This window comes from Typopeltis vanoorti, chromosome 16 (assembly GCF_054136105.1).
Source record: "Typopeltis vanoorti isolate ZY-2024b chromosome 16, IOZ_Tvanoo_1.0, whole genome shotgun sequence".
Lineage (NCBI taxonomy): Eukaryota > Metazoa > Arthropoda > Arachnida > Uropygi > Thelyphonidae > Typopeltis > Typopeltis vanoorti.
In genome coordinates, this window is record NC_143564.1 from 39,884,409 (window position 1) to 39,904,634 (window position 20,226).

The 20,226-nt window shown below is 34.4% G+C and overlaps 1 protein-coding gene across 2 annotated transcripts in view; it reads left to right on the forward strand.

Moving 5' to 3' along the window:
- The window catches only part of LOC150097966 (uncharacterized), a 490,509-nt gene that overhangs the window by 136,370 nt on the left and 333,913 nt on the right, over window positions 1–20,226 (forward strand). The window lies entirely within an intron of this gene.

The following is a 20,226-nucleotide window of genomic DNA, read 5'->3' on the forward strand; positions in this document are numbered from 1 at the left end:
ATGAGTCACAGAACATGCGTGTACTTCCACCTGTCTTGTTGGTTGCAGCTATACAAGTAGGAGGAAATTTTATTAGAGTTCCAGAGATGTAAGTATAGTTGTATTAAAAATTTACAAACAATTAATAGTGATCACTTCCCAAAACTTAGAGATAGACTTACAATCTGTTCGATTGAGGTTAGGTGATTCAAGAAATAGCCAATCAAGTTTGAACCTACCATAGTGTAGCATCTTGGTTCGGTTCCATTGAAGTCTATGTCTAGTGTCAATGGCATTAGAAGCAAGTCCTGAATGTTTTGATTCCAGAAATCTTATATAATCTTGATGATCTTGGATTCTAATCATAGCAGAATAGCCGGTCTGTCCAAAATAAAGATGACAATAACAGGATATTTGATAAACTCCAGGCAAGGATAGAGGTGATAATAAGTAGTAAGAAAGATGACTTTCTGGCTGGTTTGAAGGTGGTATACAGATTATATCTGTGAAGAGTCCTTGCTATTATTTGTACAGCTGAGACATGTGGAAGTATATGCATGTTGTATGACTTGTTCTTTTGTTCATAATTTATAGATTATAGCCAGTTCTTTTGTCTTCTCCCTGAATGAAGCTCATGATATATTGAGTAAACTATACAGGAGTAATAAATTCTATTTAGTTTTCTCTTGCATGTGTGAAGCCATTACTTAAATATTATACTGTTAAAGCCTTATAAAGGGAAAGAATAGCTTCTTTATCCTTGCTTTTAGTGTGTTCAACAACCATGTAATCTGATGTGATGTTTTAGCTTTCTTTGCAATTCTCTGTCCACAGTCAGCCCAAACACCCTGGCCTCAGTTTCCTGCAGTTCATTTCTATCAATTATAGTACACAGTTTGTGGACTCTTCCCAAAATGCATCACCTTACACTTGGTCACATTACTCTGACAGCCATTTACCTTTGCCCATACTGCTATTCTATTTAAGTGATCCTGTAAATCTCTGTATTACCTTCATTTACTGTAGCTCTTACTCGTTTTGCAACATCAGTAAACAACCGAATGTTTCTTGTCAAGTCATTTTCAGATTAAGCAAGAAAGGATGAAGTACTGACCCCTTGGTACACTGCTAGTCACCTACCTTCTCCTGGATTTAGCTTTTCCATAAACCAGTCTTTGATATCTGTCCATTAGTTACGCTCTAATCCAAAATCACCAGCTTCATATTCCTCCCCATTTGCTCCAATGTATGCAACAGAAATCTATGTGGAATCCTGTCAGATGCCTTTGAAAGTCCAGCAGAATCACTAAAGTAACCATTTCCCTTTATTTATTATACATGCATATTCATGTATGTGTGATTTATGTAGTAATTTTATTCCTGTTTCAACCAGAAACTAACTGGTCATCATCAGTTTCATTAAATCTTTCACTAAACCATGTTTCCTCTTATAATATATCATATTTCTGTTCGCTCAGTCTTCAATTCTGTCTCTTACCAGCTGCTGCAATACCATAACCACTCCTCCTGAGATACTGATTGACCTATATGCTGTGTCTGTCTTGGAATCTCTTTTATGCTGTGGAACAATTTGCCCTCTTAACCACTTGGTCAGAAGAGGTGCACATTCTCATAACACATGGGCTGTTATACCATTTAATATTCAAAGCATCTCCACTTCATCGACCTCTATTCTCCCATCAGTTGCTGTCACATCTAGCACTCAGTATCATCACTCAGATGGTACACATGTCCAAAATGATCACTTAATGAAATTCAGTTATTTCATTGGTTTCTGTTATCTCTCTATTATCATCACTTTTTTTACTTTACTTGTCAAATAACAAAAGAACTCTTTAGGATTTCTTTTGCTTTATCGGCTAGAGTCCTCTCATAATTATCTTTTCTGTGCAGGTTACCTTTCTTGTTCATCTCTCGTACTGATCATGGGTATGCTGGTCTCCTTTTTCTTTATATTCTTTCCACAACTTTTTCTGCAACTCCTGTTTAATGAATCTATTCATCTATCTGTTACCTCATTTGTTCTTTTTACTTTCTTCAAATTCCTCTTGACCATCTCCCATGACCTGCCAACATCTCTTTCCTCCAAATACTTATGCCAGAGCACTGCTGCAAGCTGACTCCTCAGCTTTTCATAAACACTGCTTTGTAATTCTACAATATACCATTTCTTAGCAGAAAAATTCTTTTTTGTTTTTTATTCTTCTGTTTTATTCATATTTGTTTTATATCCAACTTTTTCATCTTGTGCTTATATTTTGCCGGCTGTTAGCCGAGTGGTTAGCATATCCACTCTCCAGCCAAAAGGCTGTGGGCTCAAATCCTGCCATGGGCAAGGATGTTTGTGATTCTATGTGAAAATGATGGTGGTTGGCAGTAGATGGCACTGGTGTAGATGATGAAGGTAGTTGCAGTTAGTGGAGAGATGGAGAGCTGTAGAGCAGGTGCCCTCCCTCGATGAGTCTTTGAACTCCCTGGAGGTGTTATATAATTATATATATATATATCGGTGTTTTGATGATATTAAAACTTAGTCATTTGCATAATCCAGAAATTCAATTTTATTCCTCTTCTTGTAACTGCTTTCATAATCCAGTCAGTTACTATGACAGATGCTATATAAACGTTGCTTCACACCAGTCATTATCACATGCTATTCTGATGCTGTTTAGCATCAGAATAGCGTTTTACATCACAATAGTGTAATCAGTAACATAATGTTTACTTCTATAAAGAAATAAGTAAAAGCTGCATTATTCTCACATATTCATCAAGAATTTCACAGTTTCTAATAGTTATCTGTAATTGTTCTCTGTCAATACTGGAAAAATGTATAAAATTTGGATATAAGGATGCTCCAAACAGTATACTCCATTCAGACTTATTCCTCAAAGTAAAAATGTGATGTACTGTACTGTACTGTATTATCACCTGTTCAAAAACCATCTTGTTCACATCTTAATGTTTTCTGTTTTATTTTTAATTCTGTTTATTGAGAATCAAACAATCTTTGAAGGAAGCAATGGCATTAGGTTTGCCATTGCTTCCTTCCATTATCTGGATATTTCTTATGCTATCATGCATAAGAAATGCATTGCTTTCCATTCTTTTTTCCACTTCTGCTGTTCTATTACATTTATTGTTTCGTTTTTAGATATTGATCCTAATGTAATATTGAAATTCTTACTCAGAATTATTCTGTTACATTTCTTATTATAGCAGTTGCATTGTTTTCTATTTGTAAAATAGAGCATTCATGCTTTGGTTGGTATAGACAAACCCTTTTGTTGGATAGGCCTGGTTTCGAATGCCATCTATGACCAGAAAAACCTTTATAAGATGTTTTCAATGAAATGGTGAGTTAGCTGGTCTCATATGGAGGTGGAGGGTTTTCTCCTGGAAACTTTGATTTTTTTTTCATCCCTCATAAAACAAACAAACCAGCCCTGTGAACACACATTCTACAGTTGATGGAAGAGATTAAAGCCTAACTTATCGTTCTACTGCATGTTATGAATCTCTGCTTGAGATCCATAACTACAATTATGGCTCTCAGGTAGAGATCCATAATGTGCGCCTAGTTGACCGAGTGCCTCCTTCCATCCACCAACATGTTACGTGTTCCAATCTACCTCCTTGAGCATGGATTTTTGTGATTGTTTTTAGGTGAGAGATGAATTTCATTGCCAGTGTGAGACCACTACCACACTTATTGGAGGCCTGAAATGGCTTGCAAAAGTTGTGTTTGGTCTCCAGAGCAGGACTTTCAGACTACAGAAAAAATATGTAAAATGGATAAAAATAGAAAAAAAAATTAGCCTACCCAGAGTACAGAATGTACTATAGGTTTTCAAATAACGTTTTGTGGGTGGGAGTAACATAAAAATAAAATTTTGACCTCCTTAATAGAGCTTCAGAAAACACAATTTGCAGATGAAGGATACTGTTGTTGGTGGTGATGGGCAGTAGATGGCGTTGAGTGTCATAGGAGAATTAAGTAGTAGTGGAGAGGGCAAGATATATTTAGCGAAGTAGAGTAGATTGCCCTCCCCCAGTGAGTCCTTGGACTCTCTGGAGGTGTCACGTAATAATAGAGATGACACTTGACTGGTCAGGACATATTTAAAATTCTCATCAGCATGATAGTCTTTCAACAGTCTTGCTCTCTGCATTTTTCTGCATCTCCTTTATTGCACTTTCTTGCTTCCTTCTTTCCGAGCACATTTCTCGTCATTTCATATAATTGCAATCTAAATCTGCAGTCTTCTGGGGTTCTTCTGCCCTGCTCTCTACATAATTTCTCTTATATATTTTTGCTAATCTTTTATGTAGCGTATCTTTCCCTCTATAATTTCTCTGAATTTCTTTAATTCTCTGAGACTTAGCATTTTCAAACACTGTTTTTTTTTTAAGTTTCCACGTCCTGTTCAATAAACTATTCTTTGTTCCTAGTCTCTTGATATCTCATTATATGCTGTCCTAAAATTAATTTTACCATCTTTTTTCTATCATGTATCTTCTAGGCTTTCCCCTTTCTAGTTTCTCATTCTCTAAAATTTTAAATCTGTTCTTTTTCATAACAGAAAAATTTTCCATTATTTCATTCATTGTTAACTTAGACATAATCAGTTTTCTCATATCTATTCTCAAGGGTTATATGGGATACTGCGACTGTATTACACTCATAAATTTATATTATTACATATATGTAATATTAGTACATATTATTTGTAATGTTATTATATATCTTATCCTTCCTTGATTTTTCTTATTCTACAGTTTAAGTTAGCTGTTATTAATTAATAATCAGGTCCTACACCAGCTCCTCACCTTGCTTTAACTAAGAATGAGATTTTTAAAACTACTTTTGATTGCAATAGTTGGTCTTTTGTTTTTTCATCAGGAGATAACTAGGTTATTTCACATATTCCTTTATGTTAAATAAGCTTTTTTGATTATTCATTTCATAAAAAGCTACCAATTAATCACCATTCTCATTTAGTTGGTTTGTGTATATTTTGGTGTTAATATAGTCATTAAGTGTAGTTTGCTAGCAAACTAGCTAGAAGAAAAGGCAAAAGCCTGCTAAGAAGCCATAAAAGGAATGATAACAAAACAGTCTACAGGATTTAAAAGAACTCATGAAATCATATGGAACCAAAACATTAAAAATGAAGGATAAAAATAACAGAGAAAACTGGATCTATACAATAAATAAATAATATAGGAGAGAATATTACCAAACTCTCTGGGACAATATAAATACAGAGACAGTAAAAGGAAAGGCACCACCTGTAATAAAAGAAGAAATTCTACATGCTGTAAGCTAAATGAAAGAGTTCAAAGCTCCAGGTATTGGTCTCCTACTCATACAACTCTGGAAATACAAAGTTCATAAAGCAGCTAACTTCCTATTAAAACTCTTTAACCAAATTTGAGAGACAGGAAAAATACCAGATGATTGGAAGACAGCAATCATAATACTTATGTACAAAAAAGGAGATAGGCAAAATGGGAGAACTATAGACTAACAATTCTTAAGCGATAGCTATAAGATTTTCACACACATCATCCAAAACAGAATTCATGACATAAAATAAGAGAGGACCAAGCAGGTTTTAGAGCCAGCAGATCAATAATAGATCACATCTTTATTGTTAATAACATAGGTGAAAAATACTAGGAACACAAATATGCCTATATACTGCCTGCTGCTTTATAGACTTCAAACAGGCCTTCGATTCAGTAGACAGAAATAAGCTGATTCAAATTCTCAAAGATACAAGAATAGACTCAGAAATCTTATCACTCATCAAAAACTACTATAAAGACACCAAAGCATTCCTTAAAACTGATAAAATATAGATGATATATTTAAAGTGGAAAAAGAAGTCATTCAAGGATGCAGACTTTCACCTCACTTATTCATAATAATGCTAGAAGAAATATGCAATGCCATAGGTGAAGAACCAGGACTACAAATAAATGGAGCTAACATAAACCATATTAAATATATAGATGATATTATCACTCTGGCTGAAAACAAGATATAATTAGAGAAAACAATAACCAGCCTAAACAGTAAATGCAAAAGTACAGAATTCATCGTACAGTTAATGAGAATTAACTGGAACAAAACAAAAGTAATGAAAATCAGAAAAGAAGAAGAAAACCTAACAATAAATCTTGAAGGATAACCACTAGAACAAGTAAACGGTACATCTTGGGCAGCCTTATTACAATAAACTAAACAACCTTCAACCATTAAAGCACAGACTCAGTATAGGATGGTCAGGTCTGGCATGAACAAAATGAATAAAATATGGAACAACAGCAATATAACAACGGGCCTCAAATTAAAACTTTATAAAACTATCGTAATCTACACAGCCACATACGGAGCAGAAGCATGGAAACAAACTAGAAAGAAAACCAAAAAATCCAAGCATTCAAAATGAAATGTCTAAGAAAAATAAAACCAACTGGACAGAACATAAAACAAATGAACAAATCAGAAATGACAAACTACAGAGATGACATCTTGGTTCATATAAGTAAACAACAGCTCAGATGGTTTGGACATCTTCAATGAATGCCTTCCACTAGAACACTGAACCTTGTGTTGAATGGACAGGTAAAAGGAAACAGACCAAGAGGGAGGTCAAGAAGAACATGGCTCCAGTTACTAAGGGATAGATCACAATTACCCAGCTATGGAATGGTGACCGAGTTAGCAAGAGACAGAGCTAGATGGTGAAGATTCTTACATAGAGGACTCGACCCATATATGTACAAATGAGAAAGAAAGAACTAGCATTATGTAAGAAATTTAAGAAAATTAATAGATTTTTGTTCATATTCTATTGTGAAATGCAGCCTGAAATTGAAGTTATTAAATAATTAATAATTATAGCATTCATCTTTAACACCAAAATGTACCACAAACCAACCATATATAGTGAATTACTTATATTAAGAATCTTACCATTGTTATTATATAAAGAAGTTTATTTTAACACAGTTTAAAATATATCTATATATCACCTACAAATTTAAATCAAGAAATTAAATGCTTGAAACAAATTTCTCTAAACCAGTTAACCAATTATATTCATAACTAATCAATTACGTAAAGATCTTAGCCAAAACCGCAGCAGCTTTCACTCGGGGGGTGGGATCCCTATTGAGAAAAAAAAAAGTTTCCCACAATGTATTTTACAGCTTTCGGTGCGAACTTGACTGCAATCTTATACATAATGATGATATGTTAGCTCACTACAATCCTGATTATATGAATGCTTAAGAGATCACAATATCTCAATCCCAGATTATTTAATTGAAACAGCTAAGAAAAAAAATAAGCCAAAAGAATACAATCAGAAAACACCAACAACTGAAATTGTTACACATAATGCAACGTTAAGCACATATCAAGAAAATGACATCATACTTGATTTTTAAAATAATGAAATAAAATTACATATATCAAACTCAAATTGAGAACCCAAACCTAACACAAACATCTGAAATATCTGTAGAGTCCTTTGTTATTCTGCTAATTGGCAATTCAACCAAATAAATTCAGTCCTAAAGTCGATTAGAATACTTCTAATCTTTGATGCCATCTATATAGGGAGCACTGTTCTTCTGTATACTCATTCACCGTCATAATTTCTTTTTCTGAAGATAACTGCATGCTCTCAGCAGCCAGAGCACTATAAGGATATGTTGTCACATATAATTTTTTAAGTTTAGTTATACTCCATCTGCTTTTGATATTCATTCATATGGAATTCCATTCACTTTATTATTTCACATTCATAATTTTATTTAACCTTTTATTCTGTCATAACCATCTTGCAAAATATTATCCAAGTTTTAAATGCTATTTAGTATAATTTACTGAATTGTGGTTTATTCTTCTTTACGCTGTTTATTTATTTTACCTTGTTTATATAATTGCTGAGCCTCTGTAGCCCAATTAGTATAGACTAACTTTAGTCGGAAAGACCTGGGTAATTCCCGTCAGTGATGTGAGGAACCCTTATCTGGTCTGGAATCTTATCTGGAATCTCTTTCGACTGAAGGTGAGTTAACCGGTCTCATATATAGAGGTGGAGGGTTTTTCTCCCAGTAACTCCGGTTTTTCATCTCTCAAAACCAGTCCCCTGAACACACGTGGCTACAGTCATAAAATATACTATGGTAAGGAAGGCAACAGGAAACCACCTTGCTCATAATCATTTCCCTAGTATGGTAGGGAGCTTCCCCACCTGCCGTATGGCTGAGGGAATAGGACATGTAATTGCATGGGTAAAAAAAAAAAAGATTTATTCTTAGTAGCTTGATGGTGGTCGGAATCTTTGTGGTCTTCCACACTAATGAATAATGCCCATGAGGCAAAATACTATACAAGATTGTCACTGGAACTAATTGAAGGATATAAAACTTAACAAATGTCAATATGAAAGAATAATAGTAGAATTAGAATAAAGAACAGAATTAGACATCATCAAATTCCTTATATGCACCTTCAGGGATGTACAGGATATTACCATGTTACATGAAATGTTTATATCATTACTAACTTCCTGTTGGCAACTTTCCTCCAAATCGTTATCTTTTAGGACTCCTATATTGTCAGATCCTGTATTTCAGCTCATTTGGGTCTTTTTCCTACCATCCTTGCATGACCACCTGTTCTGCTAACCTTTCCTCTCCCATTCTGTTTAAGTGACTAGCTTCACCTGAGAAAAGCTTCACTTTCATATTCCTGAATGCTAACAATGTCTAGCTCCTTCCTAATATCCTCATTTTTAATATGATTCTGCTCTTGATGCCTCTGCTCACTCTCCTAATGTTTCTCAGACTCTCATATCTGTGGACGCCGGTTGTTAATAAAGTATTTTATTTCTGACCAAGCTCTCAGATCCTTAACTGTTTTTCAGATCGTAATCAATTTTTTTAACTGATTTTTCTCTTGTTTCATATAAATTTATTCATTTGACTTCCTACCATATCAGTTTTGCTAATTTGTTGTCTATTTCCATATTTAATTGTCGTCTTCACTAAAAATTGTGCTTAAATGTTTTATTTGTTCTCTAGATTCTATTCAGGATGCAGGAAGTTTTTTTCCCACTTGGTCAGACTATATATTATATATATATTTAGTTTAATCCTTTATCTAAGTGTAAGCAAACAAAGTTTGCGCCTGAAGTATCTTCAGGACTGGGGCAACTCGTGGCAAAGGTGGACTAAGTTCTCATCACTTTCCTTAGTATCCCATAATGCAAAGCACATCTCCTTGCAGACATGTATAATGCTATGCATTATGGGAAGGGTCACTACCCAGACCAGTTTCGCCCTTTATTGGGGGTCCCTTCAGTGGGAGCCAGACCCAGAGGTGATACCAAGGTTGAAGCAATGCAGAACTCATATTTCCATATCACTCGCCAAAAGGTGTCACACCTTATTATTAAATTACTCTGGTTTAGAGAAAGATGTTGGAAGTTTTTGCATAGCATTATACATGAGTTGCCCCAGTCCTGAAGATACTTCAGGCACAAACTTTGTTTGCTTATACTTGGATAAAGGATTAAACTAAATATATATAATTTATAGTCTAACCAAGTGGAAAAAAAAACTTCCAACCTCTTTCTCTAATCCAGAGTAATTTAATAATAAGATGTGACAACTGACATATGGAAATATGAGTTCTGCATTGCTTCAATCTTGCTATCACCTCTGGTCTGGCTCCCACTGAAGAGACCTCAATAAAGGGTCGAAACTGGTCTGGGTAGTGACCCTTCCCATAATGCATAGCATTATACATGTCTGCAAGGAGATCTGCTTTGCATTATGGGATTCTAAGAAAAGTGATGAGAACTTAGTCCACCTTTACCACAAGTTGCTCTAGTCCTGAAGATACTTCAGCCACAAACTTTGCTTACACTTGGATAAAGGATTAAACTAAATATATATAATTCAGGATGCAATTGATGCTTTCATTATTCTTTCCTGTTTATCATAGTCTTTGTCTTTTTATTGCTGATTTTCATACTAAATTTACATATAGCAGTTAACTTTAGTTACAGAATCCTTGATATATTTATGAGAATAACATCATCTGCAAAAAAAAAAAGTTGCAAGTTGAACTAAATATCTCCAATTATATCAGGCCTAATGCCACTTTCATTCATAATGTAATCCACATAGTTGATGAATAACACTGGAGCTGAAGTGCACCTTTTGTCTCACACCTGATTTAACAGCAAATCATATTTCTATACCTCCTTCAGTTCTAACTGCTGTCTTAAAAATTGCCTGATATAATGTACCATTTAACTGTATACTTGTATTGTTTTGAACAATGTTTCTCTTAGTGCTTTGTCATATGACTTTTCCAGATCTGCAAAACTTAAATACAGATCTTGGTTATATTCTTATGATTTCTTAGTTGCTTATCTGCAAGAAAAATCTGAACCTGAGTACCTGTATAATTGGCATGAACCCAGTTTGCTCTTCAATTTCCCCTTTCCCATATGCATGCATGAATCTTACCCAGGAATAGTCAGTAAAGAAATTCCTCTAATTCTCACATTCAGTTTTAGGTCTCTTTCTATTGATACTATACCAAAAGAGTTTTCTAATCTTATTGTATTTAATTTGAATCGCTAATCAGACCTTCTGAATTATGCAGTGTAGCCACTGTAAAACTTTCATCCCTCTATAAATTAAAGAAACCAAGAAATTATATTCTTAGTTTAATCCTTTATCCAAGTGTAAGCAAACAAAGCTTGCACGTGAAGAATGGTAGTTCATTCATAAATGAACTACCATTCATTTATGAATGGTAGTTCACTTTACGACTGGACTACCATTCGTAAAGTGAATTACCATTCATACATGCCCATCAGGATATGTGCATTGCATTAAGGCAATTGATGTGAAGTCATCAGCCTCCATATACAAGTAGCCCACTCTTGAAGTGACTTCACCACATGCAAACTTTGTTTGTTTACACTTGGATAAAGGAATAAACCAAGAATATAATTTCTTGGCTTCTTTAGTTTATAGTATAACCAATTGAAAAAACTTTTATACCTCTATATTCCTGAGCATTTCTGGTTGAATATCATCTAGTCCAGCTGACTTTTCACCCTTCAGGATTTTGACTTTTTCTACCTCAAATATTGTTATGCAGTCCTGATTGCATTCCTCTTGAATGTTAATTCTGTGTGGCAGGTTTGGAGTGTATGTCTTTCTTATCATGCACTCCAAACTTGTCACAAAATTAATTGGAAAGACACATGAGTCCCTATACCATAACTTGGCTCGAAAGAAAATTTGTAGAAGCTTGTGAGCTGCTGATTCATCATTCTAATTCCAACAAGAATGATTGATTAGCAATTCTTAATTAGTCTAAAATTAAGTCTAGTCCAATCTAGTCCAATTCTCAATTAGTCTAAAAGACCCATTTGCAACCTACATAGCATTCAGAAGAACATGATCGCAGAATCCAAACACAAGATAACCTGATCAGCAGACAGAACCGTAGGATAATAGGATTGTAGAGATGCAGTTGATGTAATTCCACTTTTAATAATTTTAAATTTCTTTTTATTTATCTACCATTTGTATTTTATTTTTATTATACTTATGTATAAACATTTATTTTTTTACTTTATTAAATTTTTTATTTAGTTACTCTTTCCCTCTATCTTTCCCTCACCAGAAGTCAGGCTAGTGTAAACAGTTAACAAAGCAGTTATACTATAGCTTACTTGTGTGTATTGTGATTTGGTTCGTATATATGTGTATTCCTGAAGAAAACTTTGATATAGAGGTGAAAATGTCAAGTGTTTAGAAAGTATTTGCTCTAATGTTTGTTTTGTGTCCGTAAATTCTACACATTGAATTTCCTAGTTTCTTTTCTTTTTTGTTAAGACATTAAGATTTTTTATCTTGCTCAAAACTAAAAGGTGGTTACTTCTTATTTTAAGTCCTCTGTATATATATTCATGTCCAGAATCATCCTGAGGACTTCAGTATCAACATTAGCATAGTCTCCATGTGAATTTGTTCATATCTTTTTGTTTGAACATGGTGTTAATAATGACTAGTCCATATCCTGAATGGAAATCCAGCAGGGACTTACTATTATTACTAGTTTTGCTCATTTCTCCAAATTTCTTATAACCTTTCTATGTCTGGTAATCATTCCCCACTCTACTTTTGAGTTTCCAACTAAGACTAACTTTTCCTTTTGTTGTGTGTCAGCTGCCTTTTCTACTGCCTTTAAAAATTGACTCCTGTGTACAGATCTGGTCACCTGGGCTTCTTGGGGATGAGGAGGAGAGGATCCAGAGCCAAGTTAAGATGGTAGCAGATCTATGGAATGAATCTTATGAGGACAGGTTGACAGACAGAAAAGGATACGGATGATATGATTGAGACATACAAATTACTGAAAGATTTTTAAAATATTAATGCAGAGGAAATTTTTCAGAACAGGTCTGGAAGCAGGAGAATTAGGGGCCATCCTTGGAAGTTGAGCAAGAGTGTAGTTAGCAGGGCTGTGACGAGTAGGGGGGGAAGAGACCCCCCCCCAGTAAATTTATAAATACACAGCCATTACTATGTAAAAACACAAAAGTCTAAAAAAATAATAAGTTTCTGCTATAAGTCTACCTAATTCGGCATCTAATTATTGTGGAAAAAAAAGAAAAAAATTTGGCCTATTGTAGGTGTTTGTGAAAACATAGATATCAGATTAATACTGATTACTATTACAGTATGTTTTTGAGTTTTATCTTTTCATCCTTTACACTGCACTATGAGCCCTATTACTGTGCACCAGAACTGTTGCAGCTCAGTCAGTTTTGATCATTTACTTCATGACTTATTTTTAATGGTATTAACAACACCAAACAATTTTATCAAATATATTTTGCTGAATTTCAAATAGGCATCATCAGAGCACAAGACAGCTAGTACACGTCATAGTGAGTAAGTGAAACAATATAAATGTAATGGACAAAAGATCTATACTCCTATTTTGGCACTCTCTTATGTTGTAAAAAAAAAACAAAAAAACATTACAGCTATTTGGGAGTTGCTCTTGCAATAACAGTCTCCCAAATTTTTGGCAAATTAATGCAACCATGTTTGTTTCGGTTAGGAGAATTCTTCAAAGCCATGGCTGACTCAAAAAAAATAATCTTTCAAATCTATAACGACTTCTAAATAGCACATTCATTTTCTTCCTTCTAATCCTGTGTGGAGTATCCAAAGTCCTTCATACAGTCTGCCAGTCCTCACTTGCCATAGTAATAGTAGCGAATGCATTTTTTTAACGTTCTTCCAGGCAGATGTTAACTGATCTTCCTGTTTGTCCATAGTTGGCCAAGTCACAGGGAACTTCATACACTCCAGGATGTGCTAGAGGATGAAGTTTATCCTTAGGTGAGTGGATCAGAGTTGCAACTCTGATGCTCATTTCACTGTCGCGTATACCAGCTGTGTTGTGCTCTGATGATGCTGATTTGAAATTCAGCGGAATATAAGCAGTTAATAAAACATCTTTTGATAAAGTTGTTTGATGTTATTAATACCATTAAAAATAAGTCATGAATACGTCTACATCTAAGCTTGTCTGTTAGATTGATCATTTACTTGAAAAGATCTGAGTTCGAATATTGGCTAGTAAGTGGTTTGCAGCTATAAATAAGTTAGCCAGTCTCACATGATGAAAAGACACTAAATATAAATGGTACTTTGCAGATTGGAGAACACAGTGTTATTCAATCTAAATTACTGACCAGAAACAATGTCCACCAACCTTCACATAATGTAGTTCATCACCATTCTCTGTAAATAGATTTTCACAGGGGGGTTGTGAGATTTGGTATTTCACACAAATTTGTGTGAAATACCAAAAATTGAGTATATACTACTTATCAAATTTAGATTTATAAGTACTATATACTTGAAACAAAAATAAATGTTTCATATGTGTTTGGGATAAATTTTTCCACTGGTGTTTTTATCATTTAGATTCAACTTACACCAAATTACTATTCCAGAATTTCATGTGTGACTGGAAAAATTGTTATTACTCAAAGTACAGCATCTTTAGGCGCCAAATTTTCCTCTAAAAGAAAAATGCATTTCATAAGTCCTTAACAAAAGCAACAGATTGCATCAGATGCAATATGCCAAGCATAGAACAGAATATGTGGGGAAGGTAGGGAGGGGAAAACATAAATCAATAACAGTTCCTACTTTTAAAGTAAATTAAAGATGCCAAGAAATGATATTGTTTAATCCTTTATCCAAGCATAAGCAAGCAAATTTTGCATATTACTAGGCTACTTATATAACGAGGATGACTTCAGGTGTATAATGGTATGTATTATGGGAAGGGCCATTACCTAGACTGGTTTTGACCTTTGCTAAGGTCTCATCAGTGGAAGCCAGACCCAGAAGGGATACCAAGGTTGAAGTAATGCAGAAGTCATATATTTCCCATATACAAGTAGTAGTGAAAAGGTGTAATAACATGTTATTAAAATACTCTGGATTAGAGCTAGTCGTTCAAAGATTTTTCACTTAGTTATAAATTAAAGTTGTTAAGAAATTATATTCTTGTTTGATCCTATATTTTTTTAAACATATACTTGGAATAAAAATAATATATTCAGGAATTTGAGAAAGTATTTTATCTAAATTTTTGGCATAAATTTTAAGTATTTTAATGATAATGATCTGTATACAATATGTTCCAGTATTAAATTCGCTTTATAAGTTTACCTGACAGTGATAGGAAGACAAGCATTTTTATTGGTCATTAGAATGCTATTAATTAGTTTAATAATAATAACAATTATATACAATATGTTCCAGTATTAAATTTGCTTTATAAGTTTACCTGACAGTGATAGGAAGACAAGCATTTTTATCGGTCATTAGAATGCTATTAATTAGTTTAATAATAATAACAATTATATATATATATATATATATATTAGGGTTACCAAGTAATTTATAAGCTTGGTTATTTAACTCCTAATCCCTAGTGTGCAAACAATTAAATTTGCACCTGAAACATTGTTCAAGTCTAAAGATGGTACAACAGCAGGGCAACTCATTGTAAAAGTGGGTAAAGCTCTGATCACTATTCTTAGTATTTTCCCATAATGTAAAGCACATCTCACTAAAAGATGTATAATGCAATACATTAATCTAAAGCACATCTCACTAAAAGATGTATAATGCAATACATTAATCTAAAGCACATCTCACTAACTTTTAGTAAAGAGCCTTATCAACTTTACCTATACAAGTTGCTGCAAGGTGTTTTTATTTTTAATAAGAATCTCTGTAGGAGATATAGATGTAATTAATTTTTTAACTTGGGGATACTGTATATTAGAGTTACCAAGTAATTTTATAAGCTTGGTTATTTAACTCCTAATCCCAAGTATGCAAACAATTAAGTTTGCTCCTGAACTTAGTTCAAGTCTAAAGATGGTACAACAGCAGGGCAACTCATTGTAAAGGTGGGTAAAGCTCTGATCACTATTCTTAGTATTTTCCCATAATGTAAAGCACATCTCACTAAAAGATGTATACTGCAATATATTATGGGTGGGGTCACTACTCAGACCGGTTTCAACCTTTTTTGAGGTCTCCTCAGTGAGTAGCTAGACCCTAAATACCAAGGTTTGACAATTATGTCTTTAGGAGTGAAGCAAAATGCTTTTCATATTCCCCGCTATCTGTTGTGTACAGTGAAGATAAAATTTATAAGCAATTTGCTCGCCCTGAATGGGCATGGAGATTATGTCGCTATAGAAGGCTAATATAGCTTTTTGTCTTCTATATTTGAATATGTCCGTTGGATCTTATGCTGCAGCTTGCTGAACCAAATCGTTAGGATGTGTGGACATCTCGAGGAAAAACTTGGATGCTAAGTATTGTAGAAAAGAGAAAATATAGGGAATATTTGTGTCTCTTGTGGAGTTGATTGTTTCTAACATACCGCAGGGCGTTCAGAATCATTCTCAAGCACTTGTTCTGCACTCGCAGTATTTTGATAATGTTAGCAGTAGAGGTGTGGCTCCAGGCCAGAGAGGCATAGGTGATTATAGGACGAATCGTCATGTGGTATAGTTGCAATTTGATTCTGTTGCTGAGCTTGCTGTTTCTATTAATTAGCGGATAGATCTGAGCTATGGCTTTAGATGCCTTTGCGCATGCAGACTTGATGTGTTGGCTGAAAGATAGCTTTTTGTCGAGAATTACACCCAGGTAATTTGTTTCTGTCTGCCAGGGAATTTTAGTATTGAATAGTAACATATCTCCTGCAGGAGACATTGGCCTTTTTGAGAAAAGAACGGCTGAGCTTTTCAGGGGGTTGACTTCCAGTCTCCACTTGGAGAACCAGCCCTCCAGCTTTAGAAGGTTTTCTTGAAGCTTTCTGTTAATGAAATGGGGTCTGAGAGGTCTGGTTAGTATTGCTGTATCATCTGCATACAGGGCCAAAATGGAAGTCATCGGATTGTGCGGGATGTCTGACATGTATACAGAAAACAGCAATGGAGCCAGTAGAGATCCCTGCGGCATTTCAGCAAAGATATGGTGCAGGGACGATGTAGAACCGTTGATTTTCACTTGCATTGATCTATTCTGAACATATGAATGGATTAGATGAACCATTTTTAGTGATGTACCGGCTGAGATAAGTTTGTGCAGGAGTCCAAAATGCCAGATTTTGTCAAATGCTTTGGATAGGTCTAGGAAAACAGCTTCCGTACACTGGCGCCAGTTGTAGCTGGTGGTGATGTATTCGACAATTCTGTGGATTTGCTGTCGTACTATGGTGTTGCCAAAAAACAAACTGTTCTTTAGGGAGGATGTCTAGGTCGTTTACTGAGGTTTGAAGTCGTGAGAGGATGACCTTCTCTGCAACCTTACCCAGATTAGAGATAAGACTGATTGGACGATAATTTAGCGGTAGGTGTGGGTCTTTGCGTGGCTTATGAATAGGAATTACATCAGCCAGTTTCCAGGTGGAAGGAAAATAGTGAAATCTTAAGATTGCATTTATTATACTGGTCAGGTGCACTACAGCTTTCCGAGGCAGCAGCTTAATCACCCTGTTTGAGATGCCATCTGGTCCAGGAGCTTTATTGTTCTTAAGTTTTTTAATAATATCATATAATTCAACAGGCGATGTGGGTGCAATATGGTCAGCGCTGGTATCTGGGAGATTTAAAGCGTGTCTGTGGATTTTGTACAAGTGATTGAAATCTAAGTTATTATAAGAGGGTTTGCACTGCTCTTCAAGAGACTTTAGTATGGCTTCTGCCTTATTTACATCTGTGTGAACTAAGCCCTGGTTTGAGATTATGGGATACCAAGGTTTTAGTAATACAGAGCCTTATCAACTTTACCTATACAAGTTGCTGCAAGGTGTTTTTATTTTTAATAAGAATCTCTGGAGGAGATATAGATGTAATTAATTTTTTAACTTGGGGATACTGTATATTAGAGTTACCAAGTAATTTTATAAGCTTGGTTATTTAACTCCTAATCCCAAGTATGCAAACAATTAAGTTTGCTCCTGAAACATAGTTCAAGTCTAAAGATGGTACAAAAGCAGGGCAACTCATTGTAAAGGTGGGTAATAAATAACCAAGCTTATAAAATTACTTGGTAACCCTAATATATAGTATCCCCAAGTTAAAAAATTAATTACATCTATATCTCCTCCAGAGATTCTTATTAAAAATAAAAACACCTTGCAGCAACTTGTATAGGTACCTTGGTATTGTTACACCTGATATCTTGGGAATATAGTATTCTCAGCTATCATGGTGTAACATGAAGAATAAATATCATAAATTAAAACCCCTGCATGAAAAAATTAATTGTTTAATGGAAAATTTCTTGCATCCAGTAATATGTATAAAACTTAAGGGTTGTTGTTAAAGTAGCTGATAAAGGAAGGAATGTATTAATATTGTAATATGACTTAAAATAAGGAATTCTAACTAAATAAGTAGCTAACAAAGGAAAGTATAGATTAATATTGTAATACGATTAAAAATGAGAGAGTAAAGTAAATAAGTAGAAAGGGGTGAGTCATAAAATACTTATGTGAGAGATTAAGTTATTAAGTAGAATTCATAGAAAAAGTTTGAAAGGGGATTAAGACAGGCTAGCACAAGAAAAGCAAAGCTATTGCTTAGGACCGATCCCTGGATTGAAACATTGAGAATGGGCTTGCCAATCAAATGACGTTTGGCGAGAAAACGCCACCCTAATTGGTCGATGATTAAAAAACCAAGTAGAAGGAGGAGAAAGGAAGTAAGAAAAGGTGCCGTTAGGGAAGCAGCTATAAAAGGGTTGGTAACCCCACGAGAAGGACTCTTTTTGGATAGTCGCTTTTGGCCTTGGAGTTTGGTTTTGGTTCCGGTGGAGTTTACGGGGTTTTCCTGAGTGGCGACAGGGGTGATATCTCCTTGTCACAACACGGAAACAAAAGTGAGCGAGATTTCGATTCCCGTTTTCCCGAGTAGGAAGCAAAGAAAATTTTGCCATAGAGTCCTAGAAAAGGAGGGATCTTCTTCGTTTTGACACTAGTGATAACTATGCAAAGCAGAAAGCTGTAAAGAGATCGATGTCCTCGTTGCTGATAGTAGAGCAAGTATATGTGTGTTAAAGTATTCCAGAGTTACGAGAAGTTATACCAAAGGTTCATTTGGAAAAGAATAAAGGCCCATACGAAAGGCTCAAGAAAGGTACTGTAAATCATAACCTATGTTAACTAGAAATTTGTCTGTGAAATGTATCATGATTCCAATACAGAACTGTTGAAGTTATACTAGGACTTCAGTATATGATAGATTGTGTTATGTGTAGATTGACTAGTGTCAAAGATTTGTGAATAGTTAAGAGTCCTAAGGTATTTTTGCATGTCTGTTATATTGCACAAGATATTTAAATGACATAATTGTGTGTTAGTGCAAATAACGGTATAACGGAACAGTGTGAATTAAGTAATTACGTATCCTAAGAATTGAATGCCTAATGTAATGTATAAAATAATTGAAATGTCACAAGTATGTGTTAGCAGTGAATAATTTGTTAAACTACTTCAGTATGAATAATCAGATAATGTGAATAGATCTAATTTGTTCACATCAGGTGAATTTATGAATTAATGTGTATGGCGGCATAATCACAAATAGCCATATTGCTTGTAATGATTTAATGTTAGTCTATAAGTATTTTAGTTTAGTATTTGAATTGTACCATGTTTAGAAACTTAATAAACCTTTTGTTCGGTGATAAAAGAGTTGTCTGATGTTGCTAATCCAATGCACCGCTTAAAATCATCGTACCTAATCACGCAGGAAATTTAATGTTGAGGAAAGAGATTAAGAGTCACGACTGCAATAATATTTAAATACTAAGAGATATATTCGAGATTGACTTTCTCCCTATTTATGACAACATAAATGGTGCAGTTGATAACCACTTGAAAATATTGTACTTAGTCAAGCGGAAAATTTAAGTTGAGAATCGAGTTAAGTGTCACGACTGCAATAGTTACACTTTCAGATATATTTGAGTTCTTTCTCCTTGTTTATGTATGTAATATCCTAAACTAAATATCCCAAAAGGCGCAGTATAAATACAAATATTAGGGGTACTATGGGGAGCAATAACTTAGATATTGGTATAAGTTTTGGTAAAATCTCGGGCATAGAAGTTAGAACAATATAGATGAAAGGAATTTGTAAGATTAGAGTAGAAATCGTAAATTGGGACACAACAGTATGGTATATATATATATATTTAGGGTCTAGCTACTCACTGAGGAGACCACAAAAAAGGTTGAAACCAGTCTGGGTAGTGACCTCACCCATAATGTATTGTAGTATACATCTTTTAGTGAGATGTGCTTTACATTATGGGAAAATACTAAGAATAGTGATCAGAGCTTTACCACCTTTACAATGAGTTGCCCTGCTGTTGTACCATCTTTAGACTTGAACTATGTTTCAGGAGCAAACTTAATTGTTTGCATACTTGGGATTAGGAGTTAAATAACCAAGTTTATAAAATTACTTGGTAACCCTAATATACAGTATCCCCAAGTTAAAAAATGAATTACTCACATATATATATATATTTGGTATTTTGATTAAAAACTCC